Here is a 25,352-nt window from a genome sequence, read left to right on the forward strand (position 1 = left end):
AATGGGTTACCTAGGGAGGTGGTGGAATCTCCTTCCTTAGAGGTTTTTAAGGTGAGGCTTGACAAAGCCCTGGCTGGGATGATTTAGTTGGGGATTGGTCCTGCTTTGAGCAGGGGGTTGGACTAGATGACCTCCTGAGGTCCCTTCCAACCCTGAGATTCTATGATAGCAACTGTGAAAAAACGGGACAGGGGGTGGGGGTAATAGGCGCCTATATAAGAAAAAGTCCCAAAAAACAGGACTGTCCCTTTAAAAACAGGACATCTGGTCACCCTACCTAGAATGTTAAAGGCCCTTTTTCCTACAAGCTGAAAGCGGGTTACCTCAGGTCAATTAGGGACACCTGAATCCAATTGAGGGCTGCCTTTAAAAATCCCTCCTCTGGGGCAAATGAGACAAGCTACTGCTGGGCTGGTGGCAGTAAAGAAACAAGCTTTTCCAAGCTAAGAGGCTATGCTCTTTACCAGAGGGGAACAGCCAAACCTGAGTGCATGCTTGGGGAAGGATGGACACCCCAGGGCAAACAACAGGACAACACCCTGCCCCAGTGAGGAGGCAGGGAAAGGTATGCCTTTGTGTTTATGAGACTGTTTCCTTTTTGATTGATGAAGGATCACACCCCTGGCTGATACTGGGGCCTACCCTGAAAACACAGCCACAGGCACACAGAAGGCAGGAAGGCAAACACTGCCCAAAGTGGGGCTGACCCTGCCATTGCCAGAGTCTGGCAAGATAAAGGAGGTGCCTTGCCACACTAGGAACACCCAGAGCATGGGGCTGCCTCTCTGTTCATTTTGGCTAATAGCCATTGATGGACCTATCCTCCATGAACTTATCTAGTTCTCTTTTGAACCACGTTATAGTTTTGATCTTCACAACATCCCCTGGCAATGAGTTCCACAGGTTGTCTGTGTGGAAAAAGTACTTCCTTCTGTTTGTTTTAAAGCTGCTGCCTGTTAACTTCATTGGGCGACCTCTGGTTCTTGTGTTATGTGAAGGAGTAAATAACACTTCCTTATTCACTTTCTCTATGCCAGTCACCATTTTATAGCCATCTATCATATTCCCTTTTATTCATCTCTTTTCCAAGCTGAAAAGTCTGTGGGGGTGGTTTGGTTTTGTTTTGTTTTTTTAACTGCTGCTGTTATGGGTGTTTTCAGAGAACCATCCACTATGACTCCAAGATATTTCTTGAGTAATAAGAGCTAAGTTAGACCCCTTGCAAAAGCATATAACTATAAAAGGCCCCTTTTGAAATTGTGTGTATATGTTAGCCCTAGAATTAGGGCTACCAGATAGCGTTACCAGGATATTGTGACTAGGGTCACAATGGGGTTCTAATGCCACACCATTGTCCCAGGTCTGCAGAATAGCCTGACACTGCTAGTTGAAGCTGGCTTACATCAAACAGTTCTGCTCCAGGTGCAGTGAAAGTCTGTCCACTGCAGAATGATAAAGAAGCAATAGTGGCCAACAATCCTCTTTTTCCATGTCAGCTAGGCCAGAGGTTGAAATTTTTTTCTTTTGGATGCAGACTGAGATACAGCTACCCATGGCTTTGTCACTTCAGCAGTGGATAATTATCATCATGTGCTTTGTAAGGAACTAACCAAGACAGTCATTTGGAAACTAACTAGTGGAGAATGCCTGCTTGCTTGGGGTACTTGGCAGGAACACATTACACCTCTTCTCTGGGATCTGCATGGGCTTCCCCTTTGTTTCCAAGTGCAATGCATGGTGTTTGTCTTCACCCGTAAATCCAGGGCCGGTGTTAGACTCGCTGGGTAGAAACTAAGCAGTAGGCCTCCACCCTGCCTCCCTTAGCTATTCATACATTGGATTTCTGCAACATTTCTGAAGGCAAAGCCCGAACCCCACTGTCACCCATGGTTACAAAATCAGGCTGCTGCCGCTGCAATTTTTACTAGTGTGTCTCACACAGAGCCACTGCCATTGAATCAGGGATTCTGCCTGTCTCACTTAATTTATCACTGTAAATGAAATTCTTTCTGCAACAGATTCCACATTTGCTATCTCAGCCTCACTAAAAGGCTTGTTTCTGAAAGGGAAGCTTATCTCAGGGCTGGGAGGTGGGTATTTGACCTTTCCACAGAGATAAGATGATTTCACTCCTCTGAAGCACCCACCCACCAAACCAAGGTAACTGCCTCTTTGAATGTGATGTGCCCTGAGGGGACCAATAGCATGGCTAGTAAGCGATCCCGAGATGGCATGCCTGTCCTAGGTAATAGAGAAGAGTCCATTTCAGCCTAACATTACATAATTAATGTGCAGACAGCTGAAAGATATCAAGTGAAGGTTTTGAGTCATTTTCTTGCAATTTTAACTACTCTAGTAAAAACACTAAGACCAAAAATACAATACTAATAGAAGAAAACAGCAAAATGCTGCAGAGACCTCAAAATTACTGTTGGGTTTATTAATGGTAACTAATTAGCTACACAAGCCATAGTAAAATGTTAACTCACTCAGTGTCCTAGGATTCTGAGTAGAATTCAACGTATCAGAATGAAGAATCAGAAATTTCTAGAATAACAAGCTATTATAATATTGCTATTGCTATGATTTCTTTTATTTACTTTCTATAATTCTAAAACTATACTGAATAAGAAAAAGAGAAAACAAAATTAAATTCTTTATGAAGAAAGGAAAACATGGTAAAATAATTGTTGATGAAACACAGACAAGGGATACTTGGAAAACCTATAAATCAGCCAGGATTAGTAACAGGGATCCTTGGGTATTAAGTGGACCAGATAACTAGAAGGATAAATTTAAAAAGAAAAATGTAAATGATAGTCGTTTAAGAACATTTTGCTAGATATCCAAAGAGCCATAATCACAAAAGAAAGGTAAATCAGTTTTTTTAAAAAAATCTTACTTTAGAGGGAAAGGTAAAGCAGCAAATAATAAAATTAAAATATAACAAATAGAAAAGAGAGATGCTGATAAAAGTTAAGAAATGCAGACATTTGATAAGGGATGCTAAAGGTACCAGTGGAAAAAAAATCCATGCTTGGTCAAGTTAAGAACACAAAGGAATTTTTTTAAAAAATATCAAAAATAAGGAATCCTAGCAATAGTGCATGTCTATTACTAAATTGAGATGGTAAAATTGTAACACTTGTCCAAACTTTTTCACTAGAGATCATTTTTTTTATTTAAAATGCATATTTTTTGATGAAACAGAAATCTTTACAAGAAATCTTCCATTTTCATTGAAATTTTGCAGGGTTTTATTAAACATAGCTTGGTTTTAAAACCTGGAAAGGTTCAAAAGCTAACAAGTGTTTGGCTTTCTATTTTGTGATGAAAGAACAAAGTTGAGTGACAACTTTAAACAAAAATGGAAAAAAAAATGAAATTTTTGGCAGGAAATAAATAACAGCTTTATAGATCTAGTTGGGAATTGTAATGCAGATGCAGAAAAGAAAAGTGTTCAATAAATATTTCCAAAAACAGGATGGAAATAAGCTGGATGAAGTATTCACATCCTACAATGATGAAATATTTCCATTCCATCAGTATCTAAGGCGGATGTTAAACAGCAGCTACTGAAATTAAACATTTTAAAATTTGCAGCTTTTGATATCTTGCAGCCAAGAGACTTAAAAGAATTGGCTGAGGGACTCCGTGGCTTGTTAATGTTTAACAAAACTTGTTAGAGAGGAGAAGTTCTAGAGGACTGGAAGAAAAAGTGGGGGGGGGGGGGGAGAGAAGAGTAGTGTAACTGTGGTAGCACATATGGTGTCAGTATATATAGTGGCAGCTGACATGGCCGAGTTCATACCCACCAAGTTCAGGCAGATTTGTACTTGGCACACCTCAGTCATGCCTCTGCCACCACTACCCGTGGCACTATAGCTACACTGCTTTTTATACGCCTATTAGCTCAATCGGAGCTAGCGCGAGTATGTGTATGTGAGCAGGGCAATCGCATGCCTTGCTTGTAGCATGGACGTAGCCTAATGTCTCACTCTGGTATCTTCTCCAGTCTTCAAATCATTTTCTCCTTTCTGCAAACTCCTTTTTTTTTAAATGTGGACGCCAGAACTGTTCACAGGGTTCTAGTAGAGGTCTCACCGATGCCACCTACAATGGTAAAAATCACTTCTCTACTCCTACTCATTACTCCTGTTTATACGTCCACAGATCACATGAGCCGTTTCTGCCACAGCATCATGCTGCCTGGTTCTGTGCAGCTGCTTGTCCACAGTGACCTCTAGATCCCTTTTCAGAGTCACTGCTTTCCCCCATTCTGTAGGCATGGCCTGCCTGCCTTGTTCCTAGAAGTATAATTTTGCATTTGGCTAGACGAAAGCACATCTTGTTTGACTGGGCACAGCTTACCAGGTGATTGAAAACGGCAGCCATACTAGCAAAGCTATTTTCAGAGCTTTCCTGATGAACCAAGAGATTTTTAAAATGAGCAGTAGTTCCCTTATCCTCTCCCCTCGACTCCAGAAAGCAGAAATCACTGAGGATTTAAACAGCAGCTGTCCTGGGCAGCATTAGGAAAGTTGCAGAGATGGGAAGAGCTAAACATCTGCCTCACGTGCATGGTGGATTCAAACAGTCCTCTATGAACCAAGGTGGAATACAACATGTGCTGTAGGTGATAGGTACACATTAGAAACTGAGTTCATCATCAGCACCTAGGCACCTCCTCTTTAAAGAGATGGAGCACAGCATGGCCCTTTTCCACAGACAGGCTCAAGGTTTGAGACATTCACCTCTCATTTACCACTATGCAGCTGCAGAGACTACCCACATCAGTTGGTGAATAAAACCCCAAAGCTCCAATTGCTTCCAGAGGAAAAACCCTTCTCTAGCCTTTAGATCACAGCCTGTCACTTGCACAGAGAGGTCTCCATGATGCATTGCAAAAGCACATTCTGATTAGCACTAGCCCAGTACTCTCTCCCTGCTTCTCACAGTGGGATGAGAGGCAACCCCACTCCTTACAGAAACTGACAGCTGCCCCACATGCCACTCACAAGCTTGCAAGAAGCCCTGATGCTTCATCTCTTCAAAACTTTGCCCAAACATTTTAATTTCTCATTGAAAATTTCCCTATTTTCCAAAAACTGTAAAGGTTTACATTAAAAAAGATAGGCAAAGGAAATAGGGTTTTGTGGGTGTGGGAGAGAAGGGTGTGCTTTGGTCACAGCTGTTAGGGGCAGGTTAGGGTGACACTGCTGGACCCCAGGGAGGGGCTGAGGAAAGGGGTTAATACGTATGCAGGGGCATAGGAGAGAAGAAAGGAGGTGTGGAAAAGAACAAGCAGAAACCTCTGTAGGAGGCTGCTATGCAGTTGGCAACAAGAGCATTCGGCCCTTTAGAGCAGTGATTCTCAGCCAGAGGTCCAAGGCCCCCTGGGGGTCCATGAGCAAGCATGGCCAGTGTTAGACTTGCTGGGCCCGGGACAGAAAGCCAAAGCCCCGCTGTGCAGGACTGAAGCCCGGGTCCCTGAGCCCCAGCACCCAAGGATGAAGCCTGAGCAACTTAGCTTTGCAGGTGCCCCTGTGGTGTGCCCTTCAAGCCAGCCCTGGCTAGAATACAATTGAAAAACAATTGTGGCACAGCTGGGCCGTGGAGTTTATATAGCATGTTAGGGAGGGGGCTTCAGAAAGAGAGGCTGAGAACCCTGTTGTAGAGCAGCATCATACACAGATGCTTGGCTGAGTACAGAAGGTGCAGGTACCATATGCTGGCAGCCCCAGCCTCCACGGTAGTGAGCAGCTCTCAATCTCAGGTCTCTCTGCTGGAGAAGCAACAGCCACTGTCTTCACGTTCTGTTGGGGCCAGGCGCTGCTGTGGAAGGATTGGCAGGTACTATTATTGGACACTACTGCCTGAGAGCCGGTGCCCTGGAGGAGAGGGAGAGGAAGGGGGCTAAGGGAAGAACACACCCTCCACTGCCGGATGGGGGAAGCTGGGCTGCTCTCCCTGCCTGACCTACCCACAGCAGTGACCCCCAACACTGTCTGGAGGTGGGTGCTCCCTGCCATGAAGAGATGGGAGATGCCCTCCCTTCCCAGGAAAGCATTGCTGGAGAAGAAGCTAGAAGATCCGGTGACTCACACCAGCCCAGAACCTTGTTTTGAACCATGTATTGAAAGAAAATCTAAGAAAAGGGATTGTCCATCAGAACCCCCGAAACAAATTCAGAGACACAGACCGGGTTAGCCCGTTAATCCAACACGGGCATGGTTGGCTGAGCTAGTCCTGCTTCCTCTGTGTCTAGCCCCACCCCTCCACTGCAGTGAGTAAATGACATGATGAAATCACTCCATGTGACAGCACTATGACAGGTTGCATGTGTCTATCTGCGTTGCTGGAGGTGGATGCTGAGTGAAGTCTCTCTATATGCTGGGGGTGGGGCGGGAGAATGCGAGTGCAGCATGTCACAGTTGGGGACCTAGGGCTGCAAGCCGTCTCCAGACTTGCCACCTCCTCCCACCCACAGCCTTTTCTGGCAGACTTCTCTCCACACTCCCCAGGAGAGACGTGCACCTGTATGTCACGATAGTACATGCCACACTAAACAGGCACTTGGACCACACACACTGCAGAGGACAGGGAAGGTGGGTGACAGCAAGTTGGTGCCGTGCTGGCCTCACATCTCTGGGTATTTGCCAGTATGACAGAGGGTCTCAGTTAGGGGTTATTTTCCTGGGATCATGGAGACATCCCTCCCATTCACTGTAGCAGCAGCACCCTGGTCCTGAGAGGAGCCAGAAGCAACACTGACCAACTGAAAGCCCTCCAGACTGTCCCAAGAGAACCCACTGCTCTCTCCCTCTGCATCTGCCATGATGTCACTTGTGGGTAGTAATGCTGCTGGCCACATGTTGGAGGCCATTGGTCATGGATCTGAGCCACCATGCCTGTGAATCTACCTCTAAATGCCCTTTTCTTCCCTGACAGAAATGAAGCCATAGTGGTTTTGAAACAGGGGACTAGGAGTGTTGCGGTCAGGTTGAGCTTCTTTTCCATCATTGCTTGTAAATGGCAATTTCCCACAAGCACAGACAGATGTTCCCGATCAGAGCGAACCCAGCGTAGTGCTTGGTTGCTAGAAGAGGTTTTTGTGGGGTTAGTTTCCTCCCCAGTTTGCACAGCAAAGGGATTAGCTGGCCAGTGCCACATCACCCCTGCTGCCAGCTTGGTGGCTTCACTGCAGTGCTCTAGGCCAGTGGTTCTCAAACTATGGGTTGGGACCCCAAAGTGAATCACAACCCCATTTTAATGGGGGTGACCAGGGCTGGCTTAGACTTGCTGGGGCCCAGGACCAAAGCCCAAGCCTGAGGGCTTCAACTCTGGGTGGCAGGGATAAGGTTACAGGTTCCCTGCCAGGGGCTGAAGCCCTCGGGCTTGGACTTTGACCCCCCCGGCCGGGGCAGTGGGGTTTGGGTGAGCTCAGGCTTCAGTCCCCCTCCTGGGGCCTGGTAGTAACTTTTCTTGTCAGAAGGGGGTGATGGTGCAATGAAGTTTGAGAATCCCTGCTCTAGGCAGTTGCAGATCTTCTCCACAAGCAGCTGGAGGAATGCTGAGAAGTCCAGGAGGGTGTCTGTCTGAGCCTAAGCAGGGTTGCAGAATGCTAGCCCTGCTGCTCTCTGATCAGACAGATGCTCCAGCATGCAACAGGCAGAATTCCTTGGTCAACACCACCTGCTTTATCTGGCAAAGAGAGAGAGACCAGCCGCTCATGCTGCACAGAGATGGCTACCATAGCCTTGGATTTGACAGGCCACTGTAAGCCATGCTGCACCTGAGCAGCCCCCTCTAGAATTCCCTCATCACTAGACTGAGGCAGTGAAGGAGGCCAGGGATATGCTGGAAGCCAGCACCATGCATGGCCTTGGTGACATGCAATCCATTGTCCGTGGCCACAACACTAACAGAGTTAGGGGCTCACCCATTCCTCTGCAACAACATGCAGCTTCCCCACAATGCTCCTGGAAGAGTGCTGCTTCACACGGACCACACAGGTGGTGCTAGTCTTGCACCTGCTTACCCATTGGGCCATGACAGCTGTTTGGCTACTGGTCCATATATTAGTGGATGCAAGATGTCCCTTGCCACCTTCACAGTTACCCAGAGAACACCGTGTAGCTCCTCTCAGGGCTGCACACAGCTCTGCCATGGCCCTCTTTGCAAAATAGAACGGGCTGGATAGATACCAGCTGGGACCTTAAACAGCTGCAAAGTCCCTGTAGCCCTTACTCTCCATTTGGGAGAAAGGAAGCAAGTGCACAGCCAGCATCATTGCACAGGCTGCAGTATGTGATATGGCCAAAGGCTGGTTAGGATGGAATTTCTGTCCCACTTGAACACACTATGTTAGGGTTACCATATCTCATAAATAAAAAAAGAGGACCCTCCACGGGCCATGGCCCCACCCATTTCCCCACCCCTAGCCCCGCCCCAACTCCGCCCCTTCCCCCACCCTAACTCCGCCCCCTCCTCCCTCCCACTCCCAGCCAGGGGGAAAGGGCTGCCCCAGTGCTACCAGCATCACGGTTTCCCGGGCAGCCCCCAGACCCTGCGCCCCCAGCCGGCGCTTCCCCAGCGCAGCTGGTGCCTGGGAGGGGAAGCGCCCAGCCGGGGGCGCAGGGTCTGGAGGCTGCCCAGCAAACCGTGAAGCCGGTAGCGCTCGGGCTTTGGGCAGCCCCTATGCCTCCGAACCCTGTGCCCCCAGCCAGGCACTTCCCCTCCGGGGCTCCGGCGGCTCTGCGTAACTTACACTGTATAAGTTACACAGAGCCAAAGAGGAGCAGAGCCTCCGCAGCTGGAGGCTCTGCTCCTCTTAGGCTCTGTTTAAGAGCCGGGCTGCCCTAGCGCTACCGGCTTTGGGCAGCCCCCGTGCCTCCGGACCCTGCGCCGCCGGAGCCCGGGTGGGGAAGTGCCCGGCTGGGGGCGCAGGGTCCGGAGGCACGGGGCTGCCCGAAGCCGGTAGCTCTCGGGCAGCCCGGTTCTTAAACAGAGCCTCCAGCGGCTGGGGCTCTGTGTAACTGATACTGTGTCAGTTACACACAGCCCTGGCGGCTGGAGGCTTTTCTCCTCTTTGGCTCTGTGTAACTGACACTGGGTCAGTTACACAGAGCCCCAGCCGCTGGAGGCTCTGTTTAAGAACCGGGCTGCCCGAGAGCTACCGGCTTCGGGCAGCCCCCCTGCCTCCAGACCCTGCGCCCCCAGCCGGGCACTTCCCCTCCCGGGCTCCGGCGGCGCAGGGTCTCCAGGCACGGGGCTGCCCGAAGCCGGTAGCGTTCAGGCAGCCGGGCTCTTAAACAGAGCCGCCATTTTCCCCGACATGTTCCGCTTTTTGGCAATTCCCCCCGGACGGGGGTTTGACTGCCTAAAAGCCGGACATGTCCGGGAAAAAGAGGACGTATGGTAACCCTACACTATGTGGGCTCTGCCCACCCCTGCTCTGAGGACCCAGTGCATATTTGTTGTCCTGAGAGTGGCTGCTGCTACTTTAAATCCTGAGGGCTGTGCACCATGTTGTTCAGCATGCCAGAGGCCTCTACCCTTTAGGGGTCAGAGTCTAAGCCAGCCATAAACATCTGCACAGTTGGCAAGTGACCCTTATATTGTTATCACCACCTTTCAAAAGGAGGGGTGTCTAAAGGGCTTTGCAGCAGGGGCCTGGGGTTTGTAGCTGGTGATGGCTGCTGCTGAATGGTAATGTGTAGGAGCTCTGTCTTCCCCACAGTGCTCCCCCTAAACCCATGTCCAGCAGAGGGGGAGGCAGTGCCCCAAATTGCTTCACAATATTCTGTTGGAGCGAACACCAGTGCTGGGAATGAGGTTCATAGAACATTTGCTTCTGTTCTCCAGGAGGTTCCTGTTAGCTTTTATCTCATGGCAGTGCAGGAGATGAGAGTCTTCTTTAAGTGTTCTAGATGTGACCACTATATTAAGAGTCAAACTGGACCACAGTCTAAATAAGTGACAACTGTCTGGGAAGGGAGTGGATGATCCTCAACACAAACTGTAAGGGGTCTTTCATCTGAAGAAGTGAGGGTCTTACCCACGAAAGCTTATGCTCCCAATACTTCTGTTAGTCTTAAAGGTGCCACAGGACCCTCTGTTGCTTTTTACAGATTCAGAGTAACATGGCTACCCCTCTGATACTTGTAAGGGGTTGATAGGCCAAGTGATTGTTTAGATGGAAGTTTGGGCACTATCAGACTCTCAAAGTAAATCTCCATTGATGAAGCTTTGGCCAGAGCATTCATGTCCTGACAGAGTGTCTCTTCAGCATTGGGTAGATCATTATCCACATCAGCGAGACCGAGCCCATCCACATGTACATACTTACAACCTACCAACAACTAAAGCCAGTAAGTATATATGTTGAAAAGGAGGAGACCTACAGTGGATCCTTGTAGGAGTCCACTACAGAGATGTCTAAGCGAGTTAAGTTTGTCTCCAGCTTGCAAAAAGGAACTCCAATTTATCTCCATGATGAGCTGCACCATAGGTTTAGAGAGAATAGTGTGACACAACTTGGCAGTCAGCCCCACCTGCCAAACAGCATCACATGCAGCTGATAGATCCACTAGAACAGCACCAACTTTCTTGCTTTTCTCAAAGGCATCTTCAATGTCCTGTGTTGAGTGAATAATGAAATCTTGGGTACAGCATGCTCATCTGAAGCCAGCCTGAACAAAGAGCAGTTGTGGCTTGATAACATCATTGATGCACATAAGAATCAGTCTCTTCATAAACTGTATCCGACGAAGTGGGCATTCACCCACGAAAGCTTATGCTCCAATACATCTGTTAGTCTTAAAGGTGCCACAGGACTCTGTTGCTTTTCATAAACTTGTACTTGACACAAAGTAGAGAGATGGATCACTAGCTCTGGGGATCTTCCAGGGTTTTCCTGGCTTCAGAATGGCTACAACCTTTGCATTGTGCCAGATTTTTGGGATGAGGTTGTTCTGGAAACACTAGTTGAGGAACCAAAGCACACCCCTTTTAGCCCTAGGTATAGTAAGAAATTCATATGGATAGAATCCAGGTCTGGAGCCTTTCCTGTTTCCATAAAATTTATGGTCCAGTCCAGCTCTGTCTGAAAAAAGACCCATTAAGTTTGAATCCACATTACAGATGGCAGGCTCCTAATCTCAGTTTTGACTGCAGGACTGAAAGACTTATCCAGGTTCTGTCTATGGGCAATAGCCATTGTCTGGGAAATGACAGCATTTGTGGAGATGGGGAAACCCTATTTTGATGAGCCTGGAATATCCAGAAAGACTTTTAATGGCCTGCCAGGCTTTCCAGCTGGAATGAGTAAAGTCCACCGTTGTGACTGTCTCCCTCTATGTATCATATCGATCACACCTTGTTTGATTCAGCAGTGAATGAGTTCCTTGCTCTTAACAGCCTCCTGTTTGTTACCAGCAGATCTGAATTCCTGGCAGAGCATAATTGCCTTTGATGACCACCCAGGGATATAATGCTGGGAATAGACTCCAGGGATTGATTTCTTAGCAGCTGCCTGAACTAATTTGCTATTCAAGCAGCTCTAATTAAAACTTCAGCTTTATTGTTCCAGTGTGGTGTGTCCCTGTCCCCTACCCTGTGTCTGTGTGGTCTGTTTATTCTGTCCAGAATTCACAGTAGGGACTGTCTGCTGCTCTGTTTATCACAGTGGTGCCCCATTCTTGGTTGGTTCTTAGGCTGTACTGGAATAAATAATTCAGTTAACATGCCTCCTGCTCCAACTGGCACATACCAATGCACCTGTGGGAAGAGCCAACAGCACTCCGTGATAGCAGAATAGTTTAAGCCAAGATATGAATAGACTAAGACCAGAAGGGGCCGTTATGATCATCTAGTCTGACTTCCTCCACAACATGGGCCAGAAAAAAAAAATTGCACCCACTGATTCTGGCATCAATGCCATAACTTCTGATTGGGCTAGAGCAGGTCTTTTAGAAAGATATCCAATCTCACCATAAAGACTTCAAGTGATGGAGAATCTGCCACATCCCCAGGTAAGCTATTCAATGGTTAATTACACTCACTGTGAGACAATTGCACCTTATTTCTAGCCTGAATTTCTCTAGCTTAAGTTCCCAGGCACTGGATCTTGTTGTGCATTTGTCTGCTGGACTGAAGAGTCCTCTGCTGTCTTCTCCCCAGGTAGGTATTTACAAACTGTGATCAAGTCATCTTTTAACCTTTTATGATGACCTTCCATCATAGGCGCCAACTTCTCCTGGTGCTGGTGAGTGCTTGTGCCCCCTCTCCTCCCCTGAGGGCACCGTATTCCCACTCCTCCCCCTTCCCTCCCACTGCTTGTTACGCCTGTTTTGCAGCAGCAGGCGCTGGGAGGAGAAGTGGGGAAGGCATGCTCAGGGGAGGGGGAGGAGGCAGAGGCGAGCTGGGGTGGGGAGCTGTCGGTGGGTGCAGAGCACTCACCAATTTTTTCCCATGGGTGCTCCAGCACCTATGCTTTCCATAGAGCAGAAGAAAGGGGAGAAAACGGCCTGTGAGGGGTCTTGGAGATCACCATTCTCCCCCATTGCAGGTCTTCATTAGGCATATGTTGCTATTATCTGCCTCACCCTTGCCCCACTGTTTGCTCCATGATCCAAATTGACAGGACATTTCAAAACTGTGGAATAGGGATACCATAAGGACCTGACAAAGCCAGGAGAATGGGCAGCATGATGGCAGATGACATTCAGTGTTGGCAAATGCAAGTTAATGCACCTTGGAGGAGTAATTTTAACTTCTCGCATGCTTTACTGGATTCTAAATGCACTGGAACCACTCTGGGAAAAGAGCTGGGTTGCACTGCAGATGGCTTAGTAAAGTCCTTGGCTGTGTGTAGCGGTGGCCAACAAGCAAAGAAAATGGATGGAAAATAATAGTGCAAATAGTATTCTACTGTCAATTCTATCACCCCATCCTAGGAATATACCGGAAATGAAAGAGCTCCAGAGATGGGCAATGCAAACTATTAGAAGAGTGGATAGATTTCTGTATGAAGAGGTGTTAAGACTCAGCGTAGCTACGGGGCGAGGGTCCACTCCCCCACTAAGCACAAGTGGCGCCTTGTCAATTTCCTGGCGCCTTTGTACTCCCCCGGGGGAGCAATTTAAAAAAAAAAAAAAACCGCCCACTGCAGCACTTTTATTTTACTCGCCCAGCGGTGCTCCAGATCTTCAGCGGCACTGAAGGTCTCGCCGCCGAAGACACCCAGAGCGAGTGAAGGGTCCACCGCCGAAGACCCGGAGCGCCGCCAGGTGAGTAAAAGCGTGTTTTTTTTTTTTTTTTTTTTTTGTTTGTTTTTTGTATTGCTCCCCCTGTTCACTCCACCTGGCTACGCCATTGTTAAGACTGGGACTGTTTAAGGAGGGACTGGATAAGAGGGGACATGATAGAGGTATACTGAAGAAGAAAGGGGCTAGAGAAGGTAAATGAGATGCTCTTATTCACCCTCCAATACAAAAAGAATATGGAAATATTCAATAAAATTTAAAACTAACAGGAAATATTTTAAAACAATGAAACCCACTAAAAATCCACCAAAAAGAATACTAAATACCATTTTTGCGCACACACACCTCTATCTATATGTAATCATGCTAGGTGAAGCTCACATGTGTAGAGTACCATCACAAAGAGATGCACAAATAAAGTGGTGCACCAGCCTTTGCTAACCCTCAGCAGCATGATGAATTTCACCCCATTATCTTTTGCTTTTGTCTGACAATTTTTATCTTTCCAGGATTAATGCTTATCTGTTTGCCTATGACTGTGGTAGTTGCACTTGTCACACATTAATTTCTTAAAATAAAAGTGAATTAGTATATTACAAAAACAAAATGCATAAAAATCCCTGAATACATAAAATCTTCAGCCTCCAAAATATCTAGTCACCTTAGCATCTTTCTTTGTCTCCCACTCATTTAAGTTAACTGCCGCCTTCTCAGCAAATCATTAATTACTTATATATATATATATATATATATATATATATATACACACACACACACACATGTATAAATATTAGAATTTACATGTTTATAAATATTTTATATTTCTCATTAGAAATGCATTGTGTGCACTATGGAGATAGACATTATTCTGTGGAACTATTCTAGATAGTTTTGCAGTTTAAACTTGATATGTAATTCTCATTGTGTGGATGTAAGAGACAGCAACATAAAGCAGGAGCTTAGGGCCCCAGCTCTTGGTGCCATGTGATGATGCCAGAATCTCAGCTTTCATTTAAAAAAAATCTCTCCTGGCAGTGAAGAAATGTTTGAAAATGTGACCCAAGTGTTATTGCTATAGTAATCTCTGCCTGAGTCTGAAGACAGCCTGATACAATAACTCTGAACTACAGATTACATTATTCGCAATTTGTATGTTCCTATAAGAGAGACTGGATCAGACCCAGTCTCTGACAGTGACCAGAACCAGATGCTTCAGAGAGAGGTATAATACCTCCACAATGGGCAGATGTGGGATAATCTTCCCCCAAACAGGTCATAGCCTCATCTCTTGGATTGAGTCCTGAAGCCTACTGATGCTTCCAAAATTTGTTCATAATTAATTATGATCACTCTGGATCTTCTTGAGATCCATATAAATGTCCAATCTCTTTTTAATCTTCAGTTCTTGGCCTCAGTGATTTCCTCATTACTAGCCCCCTTTCCAGATCATTTATTTATATATAAATAAAAACAACACAGGACCCAGTAGGGAACCCTGAGGCCCTGCTGCTAAGCTTTGCCATGATGAAAATTGACCATTAAACCTTAGTGTTTCTTTTCTGTCTCCTAGCCAGTTTTTGATTTATGGCAATACTCTGCCTCTCACCCCATGACCACTTAGCTTCTTCAGTAGCCTTTTGTAGGACACCTTGTCAAAGGCCTTTTGAAAGTCAAAATGCATTATATCTGCTGGTTCTTCTTTATCCACACATTCAAAGAATTCTAAGAGATTAGTGAGACACAATTTTCCTTTGCAGAAACCATGCTGGTTAGACCCTGGTAGACCACGATTTTCCTGGTGTCTTGTTGCTCTATTTTTAATTGTTTCAACCAATTTACCAGGTAAGGCTGACTGGTCTGTAATTCCCCAGATCTCCTCTACAGCCTTTTTAAAACCTGGGTACAATATTTGCCACCCTCCAGTCCTTTGGAACAGTGGCAGGTTTTTAGTGAGAGGTTTGGAAATTTTTGTTTGCAACTCAGTCACTACCTACTTGAGCTCCTTCAGAATTCTTGGATGCATCACCTGGGTCTGGTGACTTATTGTTTAAATTGCAATAAATCACAATCAGTTTGCTCCAGGACCTTTCAGACACCTCCATCTCTGAGAGCACCTCTTCTTTACCAGAAAGAACAATCCCAGGTAGGATCTCCCCAACAGTGGGCTGAGGCAAAGAAATCATTTAGTTTCTCACTGTAGTGGGGCAGCTGCCCCACTTCCTGAGAATTTAGGCTGCAGCAGGCCAGTGGGCCTGCTCAGATGGACAGCCAATCAGGGCCTTGATTGGAGGCAGCCCTGCTCTGGGAAGGAGCAGCCTGTCTGTCCCAGGCCTTTGGGAGGGGAAGGTCTATCTCCAGAGCTGGGAGACTAGTACCTGGGACAGTGCTGGGCAGTGCAGTGCTGGGCAGGCCTGGGGGAGCAGAAGGTAACTCCAGCCTGGTGTCTGCCAGGCTGCAGGTCCTGAGGGAAAGGGCCTAGCCGGTGCGAGGGGCCAAAGGGGAAACAGCCCAGGGATGTGGACAGACAGAGGGAGAGAAGGAGGGCAGGACGGCTGCCACTAGAGGGTCCCTGGGTTGGGACACAGTAATGGGGGAGGGGGGGCTGGCCCCCCCTGCAGTACACCCAGCCATTGGCTGTAGGGAGTGGCCATCATAAACCCACCAGATCCCTGACAAGAAGGGATTAGATTTAAAGGGTGTGGTTGGACATGGTGGCTGGACATAGAGACTGCTGATTGACACCCCCCTGGAAGGGGTGTGGATGGACTAAGGGGCACTGCCGGAGGGCAGTGGTCCTGAAGAGGACGCCACGAGTTGGTGAGTGACGTGGGCTCAGACGCCAACGGAGGGCAAGACAACAGATGGGACACTACCAGGAGGGGGTGCTCCACTGGACAGAGCTAATTTCTGAGGCAACCAGTAGGAGGCACCACAGTGGTGAGTCTCAACCTTGTTACACTCACCAATGTCCTTATCTTCTTTAATTGCTGTCTTTAATCCTTAATGATTTAGCAAGCCCATCAATTCTTTTGCAGACTTTATGATTCTGCTATATTTAAAGAATCCATTGTTTGTTTTTTGCTCTTCAAACTCCATTTTGGCCCTTCTTAATCGCCTTCTTACTTAATGTCTGCTGTAACTTATTATCCTGTTTATTGGCTTCAGAGGCTCAGATTTCAAGGATTTTGGTTAGGTTCAAGTAGTTATTTGAGCCAGTCATGTAGACCAGGACTTCTCAAAGCTGGTCCACTGCTTTTTTCAGGGAAAGCCCTGGTGGTCTGGGCCGGTTTGTTTACCTGCCGCGTCTGCAGGTTCGGCCGATTGTGGCTCCCACTGGCCGGGGTTCGCCGCTCCAGGCCAATGGGGGTCCCAGGAAGTGGTGCGGGCTGAGGGATGTGCTGGCCGCCCTTCCCACAGCCCCCATTGGCCTGGAGCGGCGAACCCCGGCCAGTGGGAGCCGCAATCGGCCGAATCTGCAGACGTGGCAGGTAAACAAACCAGCCCAGACCACCAGGGGCTTTCCCTGAAAAAGCAGTGGACCGGCTTTGAGAAGCACTGATGTAGACAACATGGCTTACTCCTTGCTTTCCTGGTGGTGTGGTGTGGTTTGGTTTGTTTGGTGTGTGGGGGGGTTTGTTTGTGTGGTGTGTGGTTTTTTTTTTTTTTTTTTGGGGGGTGGGTGAGTGGTCTATTATAGGTTTTTCTTAGTAGCAGCCAAGCCGTCTCTAGGGATTTTCTTTCCTTTACTTTTAGCTTTAGGGCCTTAGCATCTAACCTTCTCATTTTATTGAAATCTTTTTCTAAAGAAATCTTTGTCATTTTTTGGCCTCCTACCTGCCTTGTGGATGTTTAACCTAACTATATTGTGGTCATTGTTAGGTTTGTCAATTTTAAAATTAGCCTGAAGTAATAACCACATATAACCTCTCCTCTTCGTGCTCTAGAGCTAGCTGTTTCAAGAAGCAATTACATGAAGTGTTGTCGGAAAACCTTGTCCTGTTAAGCCATCTGACAAGCGTATGTGTGGGTAGTTAGTCTCCCACTACTAGTATTAGGTTAGATATTGCTGCCTTTTTTAATCTCTCTCAATATTTGTCTACTTATCCACATACCAAATGCCTTATAAACTGTTGAATCTTGGCCTGCTGAGAAACCTCAGGAGCACTGGAAAGGCTAAAAAATTTTAGAGACTCTGAAAAAGGCATAGTAAAGGTTGCCAGATTTCTGGATTCAGGGGATAATGCACACCAGTGTCCTAATTACAGTAATTGTTTGAGCCCCTGCATGACCTGGAAAATATCAGTTGTAGGTACAGGATTTCATGCAGTTCTTGATTCTCAGCATATAGAGGAAGTCACAATCTTTGTCACTTTATCACCGCATTTAGACAAAGCTAACAGTGTCACAGGCTGATTAAAGAATCTTATTCCCAAATAAGTCTCTCTCTCTCTCTCTCTCCCCAACCATTCTCTAGAATGTACTATTTGCCCTCTTTCTCCCCCCCCCCCCCCCACTGGAGAAGCTATGTAATTCAAAGCTGGTTCCTTGACCCGACTGCTTTAGCACTCCCTTCAATAGTATATGCATGTCATCCCATAAACTATGGGTGGGGTTTGAACAAACACTCAGTCTAACTCTGATCCCATTGAAGTAATGATAAAATTCCCATTAGTTTCAGCAGGAACAGAACTAGACCAACGCTGAATGCTTCAGAAAAATCCCACCTTGTACATTTTCTAGTTAAACTGGGCTTTGAGATAGCTCATATACAAAACAATTGTTTCTTTCTAGGTAATAGAGCTGCGTGAATGCAGAATTTCCATCCTGCAGGAAATTCTGACATTGCAGTATTTTGAAGTTTTCTGTAGAATGGAAATTTGATTGCAGAATGTTTAAACATTTTCCTTTAGATATTTTTGATCCAAACAAAACAATGACATTCCTGAGATAAAATGTTTCATTTCAGTTTGTCAGAATAACCCAAAATGCTTCATATGGAGCTATTTCAACATTAAACTGCATTTCTTTATAGCCTGATATTACCATTCTGCCCTAAGCGCCAGGCCCCCAGACTGGACTACAGTGCCACAATACACCCAAGCTCATATATAGCCTGTCACAAGAGCCATTCACTGAGTGGCACCTCCTGCTGGCCATCCTTAGTATTAGCTCTGCCAGCTTGCACTCCCCCTCCAGTGTTGTCTTTTTTTTTCCCCACCCCCATCCTGTCTCTCTCTGCCGCTCTGCTCCTTCCTGGGTCTGCATCTTCCTCTGTGGCCTGGCTCTCCAGCCAGGCCATTAAAGTCCTCCCCTTCCAGGGAATTCAGAGTCTTTTCAGACCTGCTGTCTGTCTGGCACCTCCAATACCCTGGCCACTCCCCAGTGGCTGGTAGGGGAACTCAGGCCCCCTATTTATAATGGGCTCCAGCCCAGGAACCCCATAACAAGCAGCCACAGTCCCTGTGTAGTCCTACCTCTTCCTGCTGTTTCCCTGGGCTTCTTCCTACATGTCTGGCTTGCCCCCTCTCTGGTTTTACTAGCCTCCAACTCTCTCCACTCAGGAAGTGACTACAGCCTTTCTTAGCAGCACCTCTACTACCTGGGTTTATACCGGCCCTACCTGTTCCTGCATAGGTGAGCCTGCCCTTAATTAGCTGCCTCCAGCCTAAATCTCCCCTGTTTGAAGCCTAATTAGCTGATTGGGCCTAATCATCTAAATTCAGCACTTGCTGGGCTAGTATGGGGAGCCTACCTCCATTATGCACCACTTAACTTGGTCACAGTGAAATCCCTGCATTGCCTTATCAGATGTAGTCCCTCTGGAGCCTAGCCCATAAGAAAGAATGGGGGCTGGAAATGCACCACCCATAAATAGGGTGACCAGGTGTCCTGATTTCATAGGGACAGTCCCGATATTCAGGGCTTTTTTTCTTAAATAGGCACCTATTACCCCACCCCACCCCCAGTCCCAATTTTTCACACTTACAGTCTGGTCACCTTACCCATGAGACAATACGTCACAGTAGGATAACTAAGTTTGATTCAGCTAGAATCAGTAAAAAAAATTAATCTGGGTCACTTCAAAAACAAACCATTCCAGTTTGGATCAAATTGGCCCAAAATGAAATATTTCATTCTGATTTTTCCCAACAGAAAACTGCATTTAGCAGAAACTGCACTTTTCATGGGAAAAATTATTCTGATGGAATATTCCAAACCAACCCTACTAATAACAGGTGTTTTCTTTCAAAATAGTTTAAGAAAGGTTCAACTAATAAAACTGTTTTCACTCCTGGTATCAGCTGCCACTTTTAGCTTCTGTCCATTAAAAAACAGTTGCAGGCTTTTTTACTTCTGATTTAGTAACACGGTTATTTTATCTTCTGACATAGCTCACACTCTCCATCCCATTGGGGGTTGCTTTAACTCAGAATTTCTGTGGCCAATTTTTTTATGATTTGCTTTTTTCCCTGCCAACTCTAGCAGCGTCCCACTTCCTTATGGTACAGAGCTTTAGACTTCCTTGACTTATGTTTATTTTGTGAATGTGTGTAGACAGTTCACAACCACAACAGATTTTACAAAGGTAAAATCCATATTTTATGCTTATGCTGAAGCATCTTTTTGGCTGAAATGGTGGGTAGCTGTGCAAGGAGGCTGCGCTGTATGTGCTCCTGTCAGCCAGCATAGCAGAGAATGCTAGATTCTGCTGGTGCTGACTCAGATAGTCGTGCCATGGCAACTGCCTTTTCCACACTGAAACCCTCCTGTTGTAAGCACCTTTTACACAGCATTTTGTTGAGCAAACTCCTCCACAAATTTATCTCAGATCATGACTAATTCAAATGTGCCAAAAACTCTCACTTCCTCAGAAGCCCACCTAGTTCAGCTCCTAGTTATAGATGTCTAATAGTCATGTAGTGTGGAGTCCCATGCAATATGCCAGCCTCGTATCTTTGCCTATGCCTGGAGCAGGAAGAGGGAAGGTAGACCCAGGGAGCACCTGTGCAGAACCAGCACCATGCTTGCCTGACATATGCACCCCTCTGAGATGGGGACTAGAACTGTGAGAGTGACTGAGCGCCCATGGCATTCTTATGATGGAGGGACCCCCAGCCACTGAATGTAACTGTAACCAGACCCCAGGGCCTGAGCATGTGCCTCTTACTCTGACTGAGGGGTATGACAGTAGGTCAGGTTCACTATCCTAGAAATGCCACAGTGGGATCATGCCCACTCCCCAGGTCCAGGATGGCCTGATCCTGCTAGGACAGTCTAGGTGAGGGTCCCCAGACAGTTGGCTGTTGCCACAGCCCCTCCACATTGCTCTGAGGTCCTATGTCCTGGCCAGCTCTCCAACAGCCTTAGTTTCACTCCTGACAGTGATTATGGACGTGGCTCTTCAAGACCTCTCCTTTTAGGGGCAACTGAGGAGCTGGGGCCCACCAGGATGACAAATTCAGTTTCTCCATCCACATAACTTCCCCATTCTCAGATCTACCACCACTGGGTCTGTAAAGGGATGGCCTGTTCTGGAGATCTTCCCCTTATCCTAATGCACTCTTGCCCAAGCCCCTCTCATTCCCTACTACACACTGGCCAGAGCTCCCATTGGTGGCAGCTATTCTTCCTGAGAGAGAGACAGACTGCACTAAGGTAGTATTGCTAACTCAGACCAATGCATTGTAATTTTTGCTCTGTCTGAAGAATGTCCTTGTGGTGATGTGAAGATTTGTACTCAGAGAGAGAGAGAGACTTTCTTTTTATGCAATACTCTGTAGCTGAGGGGAGAGTGCCCTCAACCACAGACCATGAGTTCTAGTCCCAGATCTTCTACTGACAGTATTTCAGTGGCATTCACAACCCTAAATCTGAACCAAGGTCTCATACCTGGTGCGTGTAGCAGGGTAACTATCATTCACCCATTTCACTGATAACTAAGAGCTTGCACAAGGTCATTTCAGGCTGAGCTGACAACAGAACCCAGGGTTCTAATCAACAGAGCTAAAAACATTGCAACCCTTCTGCCACTTAATCTCTAAGGCCTGATCTACACCGGGGGAGCAGGATCAATCCAAGTTACACACTTCAGCTGCATGAATACTTCAGCTTTGTTCAATCTCTAAGGCTCTCGATGTGCAAGGAGGCTACCTCCCAGTGGGATTTGTTTGGATGATGACATTTCATGTTCCTAGATACATGACATGCTGTGGACTGTATTAAACATGCACTGGTCAAGGAAACCCAGGCAAACTAGATCACTCTGTTTAACTGATCTGTCCTCAAAATTCTTTAACACAAAGATTAGTAGAGTAATATCTGCCAACTTTACTGGCACTGATTTTATATTTTCTTCCAGATCATTGATTAAGACCTTGAATACAATTGGGCCAAGAACTGATCCCAGCAGGACCCCCCTAGAAACACCCCCACTGGATGATGATTCCCCAGTTACAATTAGTTTTTGAGATCTTTCATTTAGCCAGTTTCTGATCCACTTAGTATGCACCACATTGACTCTCTTAAAGTGCTAGAATATATGTGGTGAAGGAGTTAAATGCCTTAGAGAACTCTAAGGACCAGACTTGCAAAGAAATTTAGGTGTGGTGATGCGGAGCATAGAAAAGCACCAGCATTCACAGAGCCCTGTACGGTGAATAGAGAGAGAGCAGCACTTTAGACTGGGATTCACAAAAGCCAGCCTGTTAGGCAGCTCCTCATATGGGAGAGCCCATGGGAGACTCCAAGCCACATGGGTTTGCTATCTTGGAGCTAGGTGCCTAAATCCAAGCTGCAATGAGGTACCTGCCTCTGCTTGGTATTCTCAGCTACAAACCCTCTCCGGGAATTAGGTGCCTACACTTTCTGTGAGGATGAAGAGGCAGCAGCCTTCCCTCCTAACTCTTAGCCCAGCAATTAGGGCCCCTCGGGACCACTCTGAAGAAAAAAGAGGTACTCAGAGCTTAGTAAAAAAACGCCATTGGAAGAAAATCAAACCAGGCAGTTTCACCTTTCCTTTAGATCCCCTTAATGAATAAAGCAGGGAGAGACCAGAAATCAGTGTTTGCAATTCTGTGGGATGTGTGGTTCATGCTACAGTTCACTAAAAGTTTCAAACTGTTTTGCGCTTCTTTTTAACTCAAAAAAGTTCCTGCACTACACAATGGCAAGAGGTTGCTGTCGCCATCCCATTGCCAGCACTCCATCTAAGATGGCATAGGACGACAGGCCAAGGACTGCAGCTGACGCAATGAGAGGTCTTCTCCACCGAAGACAGACTCCACACTGTTTCAGCGAGAGCTGCTAGTACGACAGAGGATTTCCCGTCATGGAAGAGATTTTTCCAGGGCCCTGTATCAGATGACAGTGGTAGGGTACAAATTTGGATCTGAACCATGTTATCCAAAATCTCTTCATGTTGTCTTATAACAAGATAAAAGAAAGAACTGTCATGCTAATTATGGTGGAGTTATAGCTTTACCAATGTTAAGATTGCACCAGAGGTTTTGTTTAAGGAGGAGTATTAAATTTTCATCAAAAGTGTCTGAATTCTCAAAGTCCAGTTTGAAATTAAGAGCTTAGGCAGTCTCATTGAGAGGAATGGGAAGGTGTGGGGCCCCAGTAAACATGACCCACATCTTCCCAGTTACAGATGTTTTAAGGGCTCCCTGAGCTCAGGGCCCTGGTACAATTGTCGTCCCCCCCCTTCCCCCTCTTTGCCAGCCTTGAGCTTAATTGTTTCCAAAATCACAATAGCATGTGAGCAGGAGCAATGAGGGGGACAGGGATACCCCCCCAAACCTAAATAGCTCCCCCCAGAAAGATGTATGATTTCCTGTTGCATCCCACACCATTGTAACGTGTGTATATAGCCATTAACATATACCTTGAAAATATGTTAACAGCTGTAGTTCTCACTCAGCCCATTTAATTATCTGTTAACTAAGATCACTACCAATCACACTTATGCTACTAACCAAATAGTGCAAGTTGAGTACTATTTAGGTTACAGAATGTTTCACATTTCATACTATTATCTTTCGTATAGGTGTGGAGAAACAGTCAGGCCCTTTTTCAAACAATCCAGCATTCCCATATCATGTGTAATAAATTTTTGGAAAACCACTCTGAAAGAAATTTTTAAATATACCAGAGATAGGGCTCAAACAGGACTTGAAGACAAGGGAGTGGGCCTGTTAAAAAGATTCAAGTCGGAAATGAGGAAGCTATTCCTATTCTCACTCTTTATAGCAAAAAACAAAACAAAATAACCATTCTTTAATTTGTGGACCCAGGCATTGATTCCTACTGTAGATTGCTGGGGAAAAAAAACTATTAACAGAATATTTTATAATGGAAGACAAATTTACCACAGAAAATTGATAAAGGGAACTGGCATACTTTGCCCAAACCTTTATCTTCCTCTTTAAGATAAAGACAATGAGAGTCAATAGGCCTGTCCCAACAGGTGGGACATCTTATCTGGGGAGCATTAATTAAGCTAAAGTAAAATACACAGTTACCAGGAAAGGAAAGCTCCAATGATTAACAAAGTCTTCAAGTTACTGTTAAAGGGAATCTCCCTTGATTTGCATGAGGACATAATTCCCGTCTTACTGGCTAGCTACAAAGTATTATGAACCAGTGATGAGTGAAGAAACGTACATTTAAGCCCTCTAGAAATAACTAGTTATGAGACCCAGAAAACTGAAGGTCAACTGGAGCAAACTACCTGTTCCTGCAAGAAACCCAACCCACGTTGCCTTCACCTCAAGCTATACATTTGTTTGCCTTATGACTCAGACGCATATCTCTTTGTTACTGATCTGTTTTATTCTGACAGTATAAAGTCTCCAATCCCATGATAAACCCTGGAAGATGTGAAGTGAAAAGAATGTAAAGATTCTGCCCACTAGGGTTAGAGGAATTATAAAGGATGTTATTTTCTTCGTAAACAGTTGCACTCTAGAAGTGACAGGGATTGTATGGCACAAGAAGGGGAAAGGAATGGTCTAAGCGCCCACTGAGGTTATAACTGGGGGAATTCCAATTAATAGTCAGGGCTAATATTGAAATACAGTCCTTGAAATGAATCCAATATAAAAATCCTCCAATAAGAAAAGGACTGAAAGAATGTTTTATATACCGACACCCTCTACTGAATACTGATGGAAGTCACAGAGAAACCAAGAGAGCTGAAATCTGAATACCCAGCTGGCTAGTGTCCAGTACAAAATAAGGGGATTGCCTTCCTCCAGTGGACCCTGAAATAGTATCTCAACTTGGATCAGCTTGTGGGACCCTAGAGCTTGCTGAACCCCTGCAGACAGCCTCTCCTCTAGGCCAGAATCACAGGATGGAGCAGAGGTGACTGAACCCACAAATAAGCTGCAAAATCCAGACAGGAGAATGATGTTTGGATCAGCCATGAGGAAAGGATTCTCCCCTATTTCATGCTTAACTGAGTAAGAAGTGGTGAAATTAAATTTCAAAGATTGTATTTCTCCTTCTATTCCATAACATAAATAACTGAAGGTTAGCTTGTTGAGTCTGCACTCTCTTTAGAGAGACCTCAAGTAACCATATTCTGGATTTTAATTAACTAATGCTATTAGCAAGCTCTACTTTGTATGTCCAGCAAATTGGCCTAAGAGAGATTCAATACAATAATTATAATCAATTGCTTTTGGTATTTTAAACTTGTCCCTTTTATTCCATACCATTCCACTAGCAGGGGACCATACTCTTAGAAGTGCCTTAAGACATCCGTATACATTGGTGAGGGACCACTAGTGAAAAAAATGTATTAGAAATACTGACAAAGTGATTATTGATCTTGTATGTAATAAGAAATTTTTGTAGTTTGCTTTGTTCCTTGGCATAACTGCTGACCCTTGAACCTAGTCTGACAATCACTTCCAAGACTGTATTTTTGTGTTCAGTACAGACCTAGAAAATTGATTGTGTCTACAGCTGATTGAAGAACTGTTTATGGCATATGGATGTGGTTCCGGGTGAATTAATAAACTGTGGATTGATTAAGAATACCAAGTGTACTGATTTGAGAAACACTGTCTGAGCTAG

General features: G+C 45.9%; 1 protein-coding gene and 1 long non-coding RNA gene across 8 annotated transcripts in view; one reads left to right on the forward strand and one right to left on the reverse strand.

Moving 5' to 3' along the window:
- The window catches only part of GSG1L (GSG1 like), a 118,990-nt gene that overhangs the window by 89,701 nt on the left and 3,937 nt on the right, over positions 1–25,352 (reverse strand). The gene's annotated exons all lie outside the window — the stretch shown is intronic.
- LOC135974035 (uncharacterized) lies at positions 330–25,307 on the forward strand. The gene is made up of 2 exons (XR_010591162.1): positions 330–565; positions 22,417–25,307. It is a non-coding gene; the product is annotated as an uncharacterized LOC135974035 (long non-coding RNA).

The sequence above is a fragment of the Chrysemys picta genome, chromosome 10 (genome assembly GCF_011386835.1).
Source record: "Chrysemys picta bellii isolate R12L10 chromosome 10, ASM1138683v2, whole genome shotgun sequence".
NCBI lineage: Eukaryota > Metazoa > Chordata > Testudines > Emydidae > Chrysemys > Chrysemys picta.